The 14123-nt window shown below is 44.9% G+C and overlaps 2 pseudogenes; both read right to left on the minus strand.

Moving 5' to 3' along the window:
- Positions 1-3208: 3208 nt before the first annotated feature.
- On the minus strand, positions 3209-4735 carry LOC149337267 (uncharacterized; annotated as a pseudogene).
- Positions 4736-4828: 93 nt separating this feature from the next.
- LOC149337268 (uncharacterized) lies at positions 4829-6112 on the minus strand (annotated as a pseudogene).
- Positions 6113-14123: the final 8011 nt, after the last annotated feature.

The following is a 14123-nucleotide window of genomic DNA, read 5'->3' on the forward strand; positions in this document are numbered from 1 at the left end:
AGGTCTCTTTCACGCGTTTGCGATGCCGAGTTCCTCTGCTAAATTTCTACCTTCACAGATCTGGTTTGGCGGTTTCTCCACTGTGCCCATTTTGTGCCGAGCCTGAGACAGTGGATCACTACATGCTGTTCTGCCGCCGATTCTCTTCTTTGAGGAGGCGCCTATTAGAAATTCCGTTTCACCAGCTGGGTCTGCCTGTGACCACTGAGGTTGTTTTTTCCTTTGGCGCTACTTCGCTTGGACGAAGCAACAGGAGTGCGCGCTGTGCAGTTCAAAAATTTCTTCTAGAAACACAGCGACTCCCATGATAATGTAAATTTTACTTATTTATTTTTCTATTTGTTTTCATTTTCCTGATTATCAAACAGTTCATTTATTATTATTATTATATTTTTATTTTTTATTTTATTTCATTTTTTTTCTGTCTCTCTTTCAGTCAATACAACATTGAACCATTCCATATGATGCATTCAAATTTGCACATAAAGCCGTCGTCCCATCTTCGATCTCCCAGCTAACAGGACCCCTTTCGTTGCGTCGTCCAATCTGTCAGCCTATACCCTATTAATTCTCCTTTTCCTCTAAAGCTCCTAATCATTCCAACAGTTCACCTCCTGTGTCTTGGCCACTCCCCCGTAGTGGGTATGTGCCATTGTACTTGAGGCCAACCAACCAACCAACCACACATCCAGCCACCGGCCTGACCAGCAGCGTCGACCACCCGCTCCGCTGGCTCACCAGCAGTGGCTACCGGGCCTCGTTCAATAAATGCGGATCATCTTCATCAGTGGTGCTCACTCCATGCTGTTGGCAAACCTAGGCTGCCACGAGTTCATCCATAGAGGGTCTCGAGAAAGAGTGACTCATGGGGGTGGGACAGTCCGGGCCTCGTTCAATAAATGCGGATCATCTTCATCAGTGGTGCTCACTCCATGCTGTTGGCAAACCTAGGCTGCCACGAGTTCATCCATAGAGGGTCTCGAGAAAGAGTGACTCATGGGGGTGGTTAGCAAACCTAGGCTGCCACGAGTTCATCCGTAGAGGGTCTCGAGAAATAGTGACTCATGGGGGTGCGACAGTCGAAAGGTTTGCAGCAAAAGCCAACTTGAATGATGACCACTCTTAACAGCAGCGGATTGTCTCCTTCAGAAGCAGGCCAACATAACCTGGAAAACAATGGGCGTGCATATAATATGAGCATTATCATTGCAAACATTTGGGACACTAACCAGTGATAGAAAAGAGCATACTAAAGAGGTATAAAATACTCCTTTGCTGACGACCATACACATCCATAGCTTTAATTGCCATGGAAATATCCACAATATAACTTGCAGATGAAATTGAATATTTTGATAGCTGGGTTGAATATGCCACCCAAATGCTAGTGAAGCCCACTTTCTAAACACAAAAATTGAAAGATGCTGGTGCACATGTGAAATATTGTAGCAAAATTCTAATGTAGATATGTACCGCACATAGTGCCATGGCCAATGGCTATTGTCACGGTTGATGGCAATGTGGGCTGCCTGGTCTTAGGCTACATCTACCTGCAATATTGCATTGCGCTGACACAACCATGTGGCTTAGAACGTTCATGCCCAGATATGATGGATATCCTGAGGCACACTGTGCTTATTCACATCAGTTTCACATTGATTTGGAGTGTATAGACTGAAAAAGAAAACAAAATAATTTGTTGCAGGTATGACAAGTTATACTCGTTTTTTGTGATTTTCTTTTCATAGCCCAAATTGCTTTTTGAATCTCTTCGAGGCCTCTGACCTTAAAAAGGTTACAAAACATTGTTTTTGTAATGCTAACTAAACTACTCACCATATGTATGATCTGCTTTCACGGGACAAGCAATAGATTTGCCTTTCCTTGCTTTTAGGTGCTTTATTTTCTATCGGAAAAGTCCTTCAGCAGTGGTGGCCTCTCCTTTGCTGGAATTCTCATTGAAATGCAGTATTGTCAGTTGTGTTCTGAAAAACCAGACAAACAATTCAAGCAGCTCATCAAGTGTAAATTTTCGCCTGATCTCATTCACTGTTTGCCTTGCACGAATGCCATCAGGTGATAAGCATACATACTTCGGTGAAAAGACTATGAGTACGATGTGGAAGGCCTCCAAGCTGAAGGTGTGTGCGCACGGGGCCAGTTGGCTGATGTCTTTCAGGAGGCGAGGTGACTTCAGCCCCTCTACAAACTTCTTGTGTGCAGTTGTCCCTGCGTTGAGAAAGCAATTTCTCAGAGAAGCCTTCTTCAAATGGCATTAGGGAGTAGTGTGATATGTTTTTAAAATGGTGACTAAGCAACTCTTATATTCATTGACAACGACAAACTGTTTATTGGAAAGGCTGGCAACTAGCTGGATACCTGCAGCTAGGCTGTTTGACGAAGCATTGTAGTTTCAACATGTCGCAAACCATGCTTCATCACAAGGACATGATTCCAGCTTTGAAAGCAAATAAATATGCAGGAAGTAAATAGAGGGTTCTGCAGAATGCATATCTTGCTTTCAAACAGTTACATTACTCACCAGGAACTAGCCATTGCCCCGCTCCGAGGTCCTCATGTGCACAATGTGTGTAGAGCCCCGGAAGTGCCATGTTCGTATTTGCAACATGTCGCTCCATGCTCTTCCACATGTCGGTTAGGTGCTCGACGTTGCCATCGTTAAAGGCAGCGCACCAATATGGGTGATTGCTGGCTGGCGGGATTCACAGTTCTAGCAGACTACATCCAGCTAGTTTTTCATGCTCAGCCAGCTTCTTCTTGATGCATCGAAAGCAGGTGTAATAGTTTATTAATGAATATTAAGCCTTCATATTATGCTAATCTGACTTTTGAGCCGAAACACCCGCTTTCTCTCCCCTCACCTCCAGAACCCGAGGAATCTGGTTTCGCACCACAATGCGTATCTGCAATGCCTACAAGCATGGCAGGCCCTTCCCTCATCATCATTCACATCAAAACAGCCAGGAAGAAAAGAAAACAGATAAAACCTTCCCCCCTTTTTGTGCCGCTTCAACTTCAGCAACCATTCCCACTGCTTCACTATTTGTTACAATTTTGCTGTCCGGCCCCCTTGTAGTAAACTCTGCTTGATCCAATGAAATTTAGTCTAAAATTTAACCGCATTCTGCAAAACATCATGGAGGAAGCGGTCTTATCTGTGAAGCGTGGCAGTCAGAATCAGATATTTTCATTCGGCTCTACCTTTTGAAATGTGCCAACAACCAAAGTAGTGCTGGATGGTGGGCTCATGTATCCCCATGTACTTGGTGACTTCGACGAGCTCGTCAGTTGTCACTGTCTTCACCTTGAGCCCCCGCTCCTTCACCATTTTGAGGCTCTTCATAAGTGCATGCTTTTCCATGGAGGCGCTTGATTTTACATCTGCACACTTGTGAGAAAAAAAAAAGCTAAGTTACATCACAAAGACACTTTATTCAAAAGCTCTAACCTACCTCCCCAACTTGCACTTGCTCGAAATGAAGAATTTTGTTGAGCTGGGCGACGCGCAGAGAGTAAGTTAAAATTTTGCCAAAAACCCTGAGGAATCGCAGCGTCCATCACCAGCCAGGTCCACAGTGCAGCCTCTCAACTGCCGAAACAGCTCTTCCTGTTGCTGCTGCCCGAGCTGGTACAACAGAGTTGCAGCCTTTAAACACCATATCAAACGCAGAACACTAATACACTGCCCGTTTGCTTTTTTCCTTAATGTGTACCATTAAACGATTTTGAGAACTTTTTTCGGAAGCTCTTTTCGGATCAGAAATGATTGCTGTGTCTCGTGGAAATTAAAAATCCTTTGAGGTCAGTCTAGCTGCCGTCAGAAAATCATTTCATGAACCTTTTATGTGTGCGGACCATGAGATATTGGTTCAGTAATTCTTCGTTTGACAATGCACAACCTTTCTCCTACCTTGTAGATTGCAGGAAGCAGGTAGCCTCGCTGGTACTTATAAAATGTTCGTGGCGTGAACACCTGCACGTTTACATACTTGACCATTCGGAGAACTGAGGTGAGGCTGGTTCCAGCAAACAACATAGCTGCTGACATCAGCACGTTGCCTGCTGCTTTGCCGTTATCATGGGCTGGCTTGTTCAGGTTAGGGTGTGGTGCTTTGAACAAAGTGTCTGTATTTCAAGCCAGGTGGCAAACACACGACTCGCACTTTTGTACGCGGCAAAGCACTTGCGGCACACTTGAAATAGTTCGGTGTGACTACTTTCAAATATGATGAATTTTCTTACATCCTGCGGGAGGACTTCTTCAGTGATGGAGTCAAGTCCGAAACAATATAAAGTGAGTTGTAACGGTTAAATTCTCATCTCATGCTGCTGAGATAACTGGAGGCTACAATTTAACAGCAACAAAAAGCAGTAAATGTAACGGCAGCCCACACTGACACTGTGTTCTGAGTGTTTTAGGGCGCAATTTCGCATGCTGCGCATTTTTTTCCTTGTGAGTAATGTCAAATTTCAAAAGCTCCAAATTTTTTTGTCTCATTGATGCAGCATGAGCAGCTCCTTGCGCCACTGAATATTATAAAAACATTTCGAAGGATCAAGATCTGCTTTATGAATATTCATACAGTGTGAAGTTGGCCAGCTGCTGAGGGGACATGTGCATCACTGCAAGGCAATTATGCTAGTGCAGACAATATGATACTCATTCTTGCCCCTACCCAAGAAAAGGGAGGACATCTTTACGGTACTCTGCCATCTCCTAAATGACTGATCTGATTTTTAGTCACGCCGCCATAATGAAATGACAAGCAATGCACATGCTAAAGGGGTGCACATTAAGTTGTAGTTATTACCCAAAGAAGGTCTCGTTAAGTGATGGGAAAACCTCCGAGCTCTGCCGAGTGTTATCCTCTTCTTCGCAGTTTGAGGCATCAGATTCTATCGGACTGGATGACTGTCGTGCTTGAAGGGTATAGGAGACGGTGCTGAACCATCAGTTGGTAGTGAGGGGACTGTTCGGGAGGGAGAACGTGGTAGAGAACGACGGGGTGGTGCTTTGTAGGCTGGAGCAGCACTTGCAGTGGTTCCAGTTTCGCAGTATGTGCCATCGACTGACCGGCATCTGTCTGCACGTGCGTATCCTTTCTCAGGGAAATGTGAACGTTCACGTGTGTATTTCAAAATTAATGAAGAAAATAAAACTCCTCCCATGAAAAGTGTTCTTTGTTTATGCAACATTAATATCGCATAGTAATGGACGCCTCATTACCACCTAATAGCCATGACTACCAAACAATATCAGCTATCTTATCACTACCTGCCTGTAAAATACGTGATGGCCTTCTTTGGAGGACCAGAAAGTGATTTACACACACCTTCCCAGCAATTCCCCAGATTGGAACGGACACAACACGAATGCCTCCTCCAGAATTTCTCTAGCATTGAGTGATACCATTGAATAAAAAACCAAGTGGTGCCCCTTAATTCCCTCTCCACCTTTCTAAGACACGGCAAAAATATTGCAACACAATTTATTTTTGTGGAATGTTGGAGGAAAACGAACACACCGCTGCTGCGTGAAAAATCTTACATTTTGTTTGCACATCAACGCCGTCAGTCTGGCAGGCAGCAGTACCGGTATTCCTTGATGTCTTTGTGCAGCTGTGAACCATTCGAGGCGAAATTTGCGTCTCTTCTGCTGTCATGACAACCTCCACATCCTGCGGTTCGGGTATGTCCTAAAAAAATGCAAAGCTGTTAGCAACTGAGAGAAATGACAAAAAAATTGCAACAAAATTGATAATTATCAGCACGCCTACTTTCCTCGGATGTTCTTTGCTTTTTTGGCGGTGCGCCGGGCCAGAGGTTTTGCGTCGGTACGGCGTCTCGCTTGAGGTGAGCGCTCTTCATGTCCATACCGAGGCTTCGGAGGACATCCAGGTTCGTTTCACAGTCGCCCGGTAGAAAGTGATCGGAGCACACGAACCTGGTCTGACTACCCATATCGTTTGGACCATCGCGGCTAATTGCCACACGCTCTTCGCTGTGGGTCCCCGGGCAGCTTGGGGAATCTAACATTGCTTCCACTCTGGTAAGTCATGCGGCACTGTCTCACAACGCACATGGTTGGCATGGCGTGCACGCAAACGCGGAGAACACGCTGAAAACCACAGCTTAGTGATGCCACGACACAGAAAGAGCGGCGTGCTGTTGCGAGCAACCGGAAGTCCGGGTTGAATCGAATTGTCGGGTTGAAAACCGGTTACTCTAGTTCGTGTAAATGCCGCAAGTCGGGTCGGACTGGACTCGACCTCTCAACTCCACTCAAGGGGCAAATAACACATAATCATTCACACACAGGTTTTCGAAAGCATTTTTTGCAGGAAAGGACCTAAGCGGGAACTGGTTCACTAGGTGCGCACTGCGCGCCATGAGAGTTGAGTCACTCGTATCTAGCTCATGTAAGTGGAGAGGCGTCGAGTTTAGCTGACCTTTCTTTACTCGCTCCCCTGACTTAATCCGGCGTTGTGGGCTTCATATAAACGAAACCATGTAAGTATTGATATGCTAATGTTTCTTTATTTTGCTGTTTTCAATATCGGTATGACTTGCCCTGCCTTGTAATAGGCTGGGCCCTGGGCCTCGTCAAGCTGACAAAAGCAGCGTTTAGCCCAGGTGTCCCACCAGATTTTTTTTCTGGAAATAAAACTGAAACTGAAACTGAAAATACTCCACACTGGACGGAGAAGTGCGACCGAAACTGATCTCAGGCCAATGACCTATCGATGATCACGTGCTGCATCTTACTTAGTACAATTTCGTGTGCAAATAATTCCCACACCTTTCTTTGCTTTCTGACTTTAATACAAACATATTATTTTGGGATAATTGAAACTCAGATAAAACTAAGTTTCTAAGCGCCGTAAAATGACGTGTTTAATAGGCTTATGTAAGCCGACGGCGTCACATGGTCGTTTGATGAGGTCGAAAAGGCAACGATTTCTAACGGGCTTTATTACATAACAAACCATATCGACATGCGTGCGGTTTAGTCACGTATGTGTGTCGGGGCTGACCAAACAAACTCGTAGTAATCAATGGCGGCACTTCACACAACTCCACATGCCTCGCGTTCGCCCACTGCCTGTGCTGCACTTTTTAAGAGGAACGCTTACGGTTGTGGCAGCGCTGTGCGAGACTCTATTGGTTCCTGCGTTTTATTACCTCGTGATTTCGCCTGAAGAGTGCTGAGTCCCAAGGAAGCCCAAAATGAAGGCCCAAGGATATACAAAAAAAAAATGTGGGAAGTTGTTAATAAAGTAATAAGAAAACCAGTTCAGAAAACCCTAGCTCCTGATTTGGGAAATGCTAGTTCAGTAGAGCATTTTAACAGCTACTTTGTGAATATCGGAACTCAACTAGCTAGCCCTCTAGTCTTAGATAGGGGAGTCCCATTTACTGATACAGTAACATAAAATTTTGAGCTTGAGCCCACAGGTTCCGTGGAGATCACCACAATAGTTTCTGGCTTGGCGAATCATAAAGCTCCAGAATCTCATGGCATAAGCGTAAAGGCTCTCAAAGACAGTGTTGACGTTCTGGACCCGATAGTGGCGGAGTTGATCAATTTCGCTATGCAACAGGGTGAATACCAGGATGTTTTAAAATTAGCAAAAGTTACCTCATTTTATAAAGATGGAGTTCATAACGACCCATGCAGCTACCGACCCATATCGGTGTTCAGCATTGTCAACACTGTAATTGAGAAAGTAATATCAGTGCTGCTTCAAAAATTTCTACATGAAAATAATATAATTACGTTTTCACAACATCGGTTCAGAGCTCAAAGGTCAACGGCGACTGCAGTGATGGAACTTACACAGGCTATTTGCTCTTCATTACACAACGGTAACATAGCAGTAGTTATATTTTTGGACCTTAAGAAGGCTTTTGACACCATAGCGCATTCAATTTTTTTAAACAAATTACAGCAGTACGAGTTTAGAAGAAGAACTGTTGGTTTTTTCACTAGCTATTTAAAGAACCGTCAACCGTACGTTCGTATAAACAAAATTACATCTTCACACCAAACAGTTCTAACAGGAGTACCTCAGGGTTCCATTCTAGGGCCAATCATGTTATATATTTATGTTAATGAGTTACCCTCAATTGTACGGGAATCTAAAACAGTCATGTATGCTGATGATACTGCACTCGTTTTTTCTGGGAAAACACTGGAACAGAAAGGCAACCTCGTGAACGAAGAGCTAGTAAACTTGTCAGTGTGGCTAAGGGCAAACATCTTAACACTAAACACCTCCAAAACAAAGTACATAGTGTTTCGCTCTGCCTACAGGCATATTGACACGCATTTGCTAAAAATTTCTTTCGACAATTCTCTGTTGGAAGAAGTTGGCTCTATAAATAATGTAGGCATCGTTTTGGATTACAACCTGAACTGTAAGCCACACATTGCACATGTGTGTTCCAAATTAGCATCATCATGTTATGCTCTGCTCTGAAGTAGAGTGCACTTTGACAAAACTGTCCTGAAAATCATTACTACTCCATATTTCATTCTCACCACGCTTATTGTTGCATGTCATGGGGCTCTACCTTTAAAATCTACTTGGATCCCGTTATACGCCTTCAAAAACGGGCGATACGTATTTTGACACTCTCCTACCTACACCAGCCAAGCCGTCCGCTTTATCAAGGATATAAAATACTTCCGTTCCTGCTTGTGTTTCAGGTTAAGGTGTTATGTACAGTGCACAACATTATATCGAACAACTACATACTCACAATCAATATTTTTACTATGCCTACCAGTAACACCAGGAATGCTAGCCATCTCAACTTCAATCTCCCTGTAACACACAACATTTATGGCAAGCGACTACTGTACTTTTATGGTGCAAAAATTTGGAATGATAACTCGCTGGAGGCGAATATATCCACGAACTTTGAATACTCAGTAAAACGATTTGTTCTTAGCAGTATGTAGTAATTACATGTAGTGTTTCCAAATTTATATTTGTTTATTTTTCTTTTTCTACTATGTCTGGGATGCATTTCCACTATTTGTACTTGTGATGTCAAGTGTGCGTAACTATGGGACCAAACTACCTATGGCTATGGGCCCAACAGATTCTGATGTATAGTTTATGTTTTGTTGAATAAATGGCTGACTGACTGAATCACGCTACATACTAAAAGCTAACACACTGAAATCCTTGTTTCAAAAGGATGCAGGACGTGTCGATTCCCGTGCCAAGACACGTATCCCGTCACTGGGGAATAAAACCGGTGCATTTACTGGTCGTTGGCCCGATTGCAATTGAGGTGGATATGCGCAACACGGCTTGATTTTTTCCCTTCCTAAAGCGGTATTTTTTTACATAATGTTGGTTAAGGTTACGGGGCGTTTAGACTCTAGCGTAATTCAGATCTCATTTTGACCCGAGTACTTGCTATTCCCCCGCGATCAACAGTTAGCACAAACGAGAGAGAAAAAATGCCCACAATTTTACCAAGCTTGTAACCGCAGAAAAACTGAGAAAGCATCTCAATCTCAATACAACATCAGAGGAATCGCTTGATAATTCCATTAACCAGCAGCTCGCTGCTGACTGTTGCCCTCTATAGTAGGAAGCTTTATTTTCTAAGTGCGAGCCCCCAGATCAATTCTGTCCCGATGGCATTGCAGCTCGTAAAACCTGCCATAGTGATTTTTTTCGCATTTCTTGAATTATACCTTGAGTCTTGTCTTGGCCTGAATTGCACGGGGTGTTTCTGACACAACTAAAAGATCCTTTTGATACAAAACCTACAGTTTTCAGAAATCTCCAACGCAATATTAAAGCCTCAAATATACTATAAAAACATATTCCAGGGAAAGCGGCCACAGATATTAAAAAGTGCGGGTAGTACGGCGCGCGACGTCGAGGCCGCGGATTGCTTTGTATCGGTAGAGGTCAATGCATCGCCTCCGACCCGGAGAGGTGATATATAGCTGCACGCTCCGGCGGGCGGGAGCGTTTGCTCGACAGGTTTCAACAGTTTTGTGCGTACTGACGTAGGATACGGGGAACTGCAGTGCTCCGATGCTCGCGATTTCCTTCTTTTCAACGTGGTAATTCTGCCAGTGTTGCAGCATGAATGCGCGGCTGCGTGTGTGTGTGTGTGTGTGTGTGTGTGTGTGTGTGTGTTGCACAGGGCGTGTGTAAAGTGCATGAGCCGTCAACGGGTATCAAAGTGGCCGCTGTCAGGACCTGGCGCGGTTAGAAGAGAGTAGAAAGATCCAACAGGTCAGAGACACACAACGGATCTGTGCCGCCGACACCTGCACTGAAGCGACGACGACAGCTGCGACGAAAGTCAGATAAGCCCGTGCCACCTGTACCGCGCTCACTGCGAGCGCACCTTGTTCCTGTACCGAAGCAAGCAGTGGCTGTTGCGAGTGAACGCACTGCTAGCCGATGCTGCCTTTGCTTTCTAAAGCAGTGCTGACAAGTAGCTGCTGCTCGTTTTCGGATGTATTAGATGCTGCTAATTTTCCGAAATGCACTTGTGCGCTAACAACGTAAAATCTTTAGTCAGTCAAACCAACAGTGCAGCGCTTATTTCGGACAGCGGACTTAAATTAACTGTCGCGAGTTGGGCTGCGCTACGCCAAACTCGCAGCACAGCCTAGGAAGAGGCTGGGCAGACCATGCAGGCCGAGTTTGCCTCGTGCAGCTATTTTTTTTCTTTCTACAAGTGATATGCTTACACTGGATTGACAAATCAGAGAAGTGCGAACGAAAGCTCATAACTGTTCTCAAGGTATCAATACATCACGCACAGCACTAGCTCAGTGCTCTTAGGGCGGATCTCATTCAGGCCGTGGGAACTGTGTTTCGAGAGACATGAAGTGCAGGAACAACGATGACTGCGGCTCGAGGCAAACACGCTGCAACCGTTAAATTCAGCGGTCCGAGATGTGTACGTTAGCATGTGTAGAAAATGTTTTAGTTTCGTATAACACCCCAAAGCAACCCAGGCTATGATGGACTCCGTTGTGAAGGGCTTCGGAAATTTCCACCACCCGGGGTTTGTAGAGTTGAAGTAACATCTGACAATATACTAGCCACTAGAATTCCGGCAGAGATTAAACCAGCGTCTTTCAGGTCAGCAGTCAAGCGCCATAACCACAGAGCCACCGCAGAGGCTATAGGTGTTCAAAAAGATGCGAACAACCGCGTGGATGAGACACGGGCAGCAATGAGGGAAATGCGCACACAGACGCACGCTAACAACTTTACCAAATGAAGGAATGCAAGGTTTTTATGCGAGGGGTCTAAACATGACACTTTCAAACAAAGAGAAAAAACGCGGGCACGTGAACAAGTGGCCAGGCAAATGTTCTCCCTGTCTGGAAAACTACCGCGTAAAAGTTAATAATCGTAAACTGAGCTGGCCCCGACCACTAGCCCGACAAGTTCTAGTGATAGAAAAGGATGTGATAGAGCAGAGATCAGGAGTCAAGTCCGCACCGTGTGCAGTGTGCATAGGTGGTTCTGAAGCTGGTAACGGGAGGGGTTGGCGCATATTTATGCAATGAACCGTTCTTGAGGGTAAAAGTGGTTTCTCATGAGGGAAGAAACAGGGGCAGGGTGACGCATTGGAATGCCGCCGAACAAGGTGCCCCTGTCCCGAAGGACGCCTCCGAGCTCAGCAGTGAAATTTCTGCCAGCTTAGAGTTCTACCTATGTCCTTGAACTTATGTGCATTGCCGACAACTACCAGCATCTGGATCCTCCAGCAAGCCGGTTCCCCAAGCCTGGACGGTTAGCTCCGGCTAGAAAACGCAACAGGAGCAACGGCTGCCTCTGGTTACTGCACCACAAGCCGGCGTTGAGTGGAAAGCAAACTTTATGTCATTAACAAACATTGTTGTAGCACAGGCTCTCAAGCTTGGCCACAAATATTTCGCAAAAGTTTCTGTGCGGCAATCAAAGCATGAACGCTTTAGCGGCGCTTCGTGCGAAGTGGTTGTAGGGGTATTGAGAAGCACTATGTTAAGACTTGAAAGGCAGCGGCAAGGTATTCTTCAAGGCGGTGGCATCACGACGTCGAGATAATTCGAGCTGTGGTCCTGTAGGCAGATCTTGTGCATTCTGAATTACTGCCCTCATCATAGTCGGCGCAAGCCTGCACTGGGCATAACAGTGGATCGCTGAACGGGAACCGCAAGAAAGGTCACTAGCGGGCAGCCTCTGTGCGAATGATGTCAGGGAGCTCATTGGGCAAAGAGGTCTGGTCGAGGCCACCAACCGACATGCCAGAGATTACCTAGTTAGTCCTTGGCGTTAGTAACACGCCGGGCAACAGTCTTAGGATTCTTGTCCATCCGCATCTGGAAGGCGTTGTTCTCGATAACCTTCATATTGCGGGGAATTTTGTCGGCTTTGGACATTGATGGGTTGAGAAGTTGCTAAGGTCCCAAACGTTCTCGATGTAACGAGTGATTCTCTTGCTGATTTGCTGAGCGCAATCACGGACTCTGTTCCTCGCGAAGCTAGCGAACAGCAGCTTGGCCAAATGCTGCCGCGAAACTCGTTTCGAACTACGATCAGATAGGAAGGAACGCTTCATGGTTCCAGAATCACTGGAATGAAAGATCCGCCAGAGAGAAGGTTACGGCAGAGTGTAAGACGGTGTCGGCCCAGTTGTTATAACGAAAATCGCGAAACCGAACTAATGTGTGGGTAAACTAGGAATAAAAAGTTACTGCGTGAAATCGAAGGCGGAAAAAAGAAAAATTTGCAAAGCGCTCCATGATAATTAAACATGCACTGCCCCCTTTTTGAGATGAGTTAATGCTTTCTTAGAATGAGACAAAGTGGAAGTAAGAACTAGTAGGGAAATGATGTCTGTGGAGGTTGTAAGAGTAGTGCAGAAAACGTTACGCACATCCTGTTAGACTCTAAAGGTACTATCAGCGTCAAATGAAACGCGAACAAAACAACTGGAACGCGAGCACAAAAAAAATCAAGCATATTAGAGGCTGGAGATGAAATACAGGCGTGGGGTAATATTATTTCAGAAGAGCGGTCTTTCCGGCTTCGATGGGAAAATGAACTGCTGATGCATTTTGCCTCCCTAGTATAATATCTGCGAGTTGTACTGTTCGCGTTTCAATTGGCTTGTTCGCGTTTCAATTGACGCTGATAGTACATATAAGGATGTGGAGGTCGTCATGGTCAGCTTTCCAGAAGCTCTGGGTTTTAAGTATAGTGAAAGCAGAACAACACATTAGTACTACAAAGGAGCAATAGAAGATAATAAAACTGGTGATGCAAATTCAAAACTGAATCATTGTTCAAATCAGCAGAGGAGCCGTTATTTATTAGAACAGAATACGAGAAAAATAAAGCTTATAATTCCAAATAATCAGGACAAGTCTAAAAACTGATCAAAATTCGAGCACTTTCACAAAGCACTTCAATTTGTTAGTCAAGGCAATTCTCACCCCTGCCCTGATTCAAAGGAGTGCCAATAAAATCCGTCCATAAAACACCGCCGCCTTCGAATCACTCGAGTGTTACATAAATGAAGCATATCGAAAGTATGTTAAATCCTCAGAAGCCTACTTTTTATACCATCTAAAAATTCCTGCAAAATTCTCGTTTTTCTAACACTGAAAGAAAAAGGCGGCACTCGAGCCAGAACGAAAGCCACAACTAATATAAAAAATAGCGGTAAAATTTCTGTCAGGACATACGCTTAGAAGGGAAAGTTTGACAGCGCTATGAGCTCGATTTCAGGCAGAAGCGGCGGAGTGCGCGTGATAACTTCTGGCGTGTGTCTTAGACCATTCCGCCAATTGTACGATTTTAGTTGAAAACAAGTACTTCTCCTCTTGAGCGTCAGGCTACCTCGGCGGCAACTCTCCAACTAGAACTGCATAGTTGAAGTCGGGTGCATAGCTCCCAAGTCCAAAGCCTATCGTAATACAAATGAACACCATCAATTTGTTTTTAAGCAGACATTGTTTGGATGACCACCTTGGAGATACAAAGCATAGCCAGATTACAGTTTGTTATTCATGTTGAACACCTCGGTAAGGCTCAGCAAAGAGAGAGAGAGAGAGAGAGGGA

Source organism: Amblyomma mixtum, chromosome 7 (assembly GCF_055824585.1).
Source record: "Amblyomma mixtum isolate Tamu chromosome 7, ASM5582458v1, whole genome shotgun sequence".
NCBI classification, from domain to species: domain Eukaryota; kingdom Metazoa; phylum Arthropoda; class Arachnida; order Ixodida; family Ixodidae; genus Amblyomma; species Amblyomma mixtum.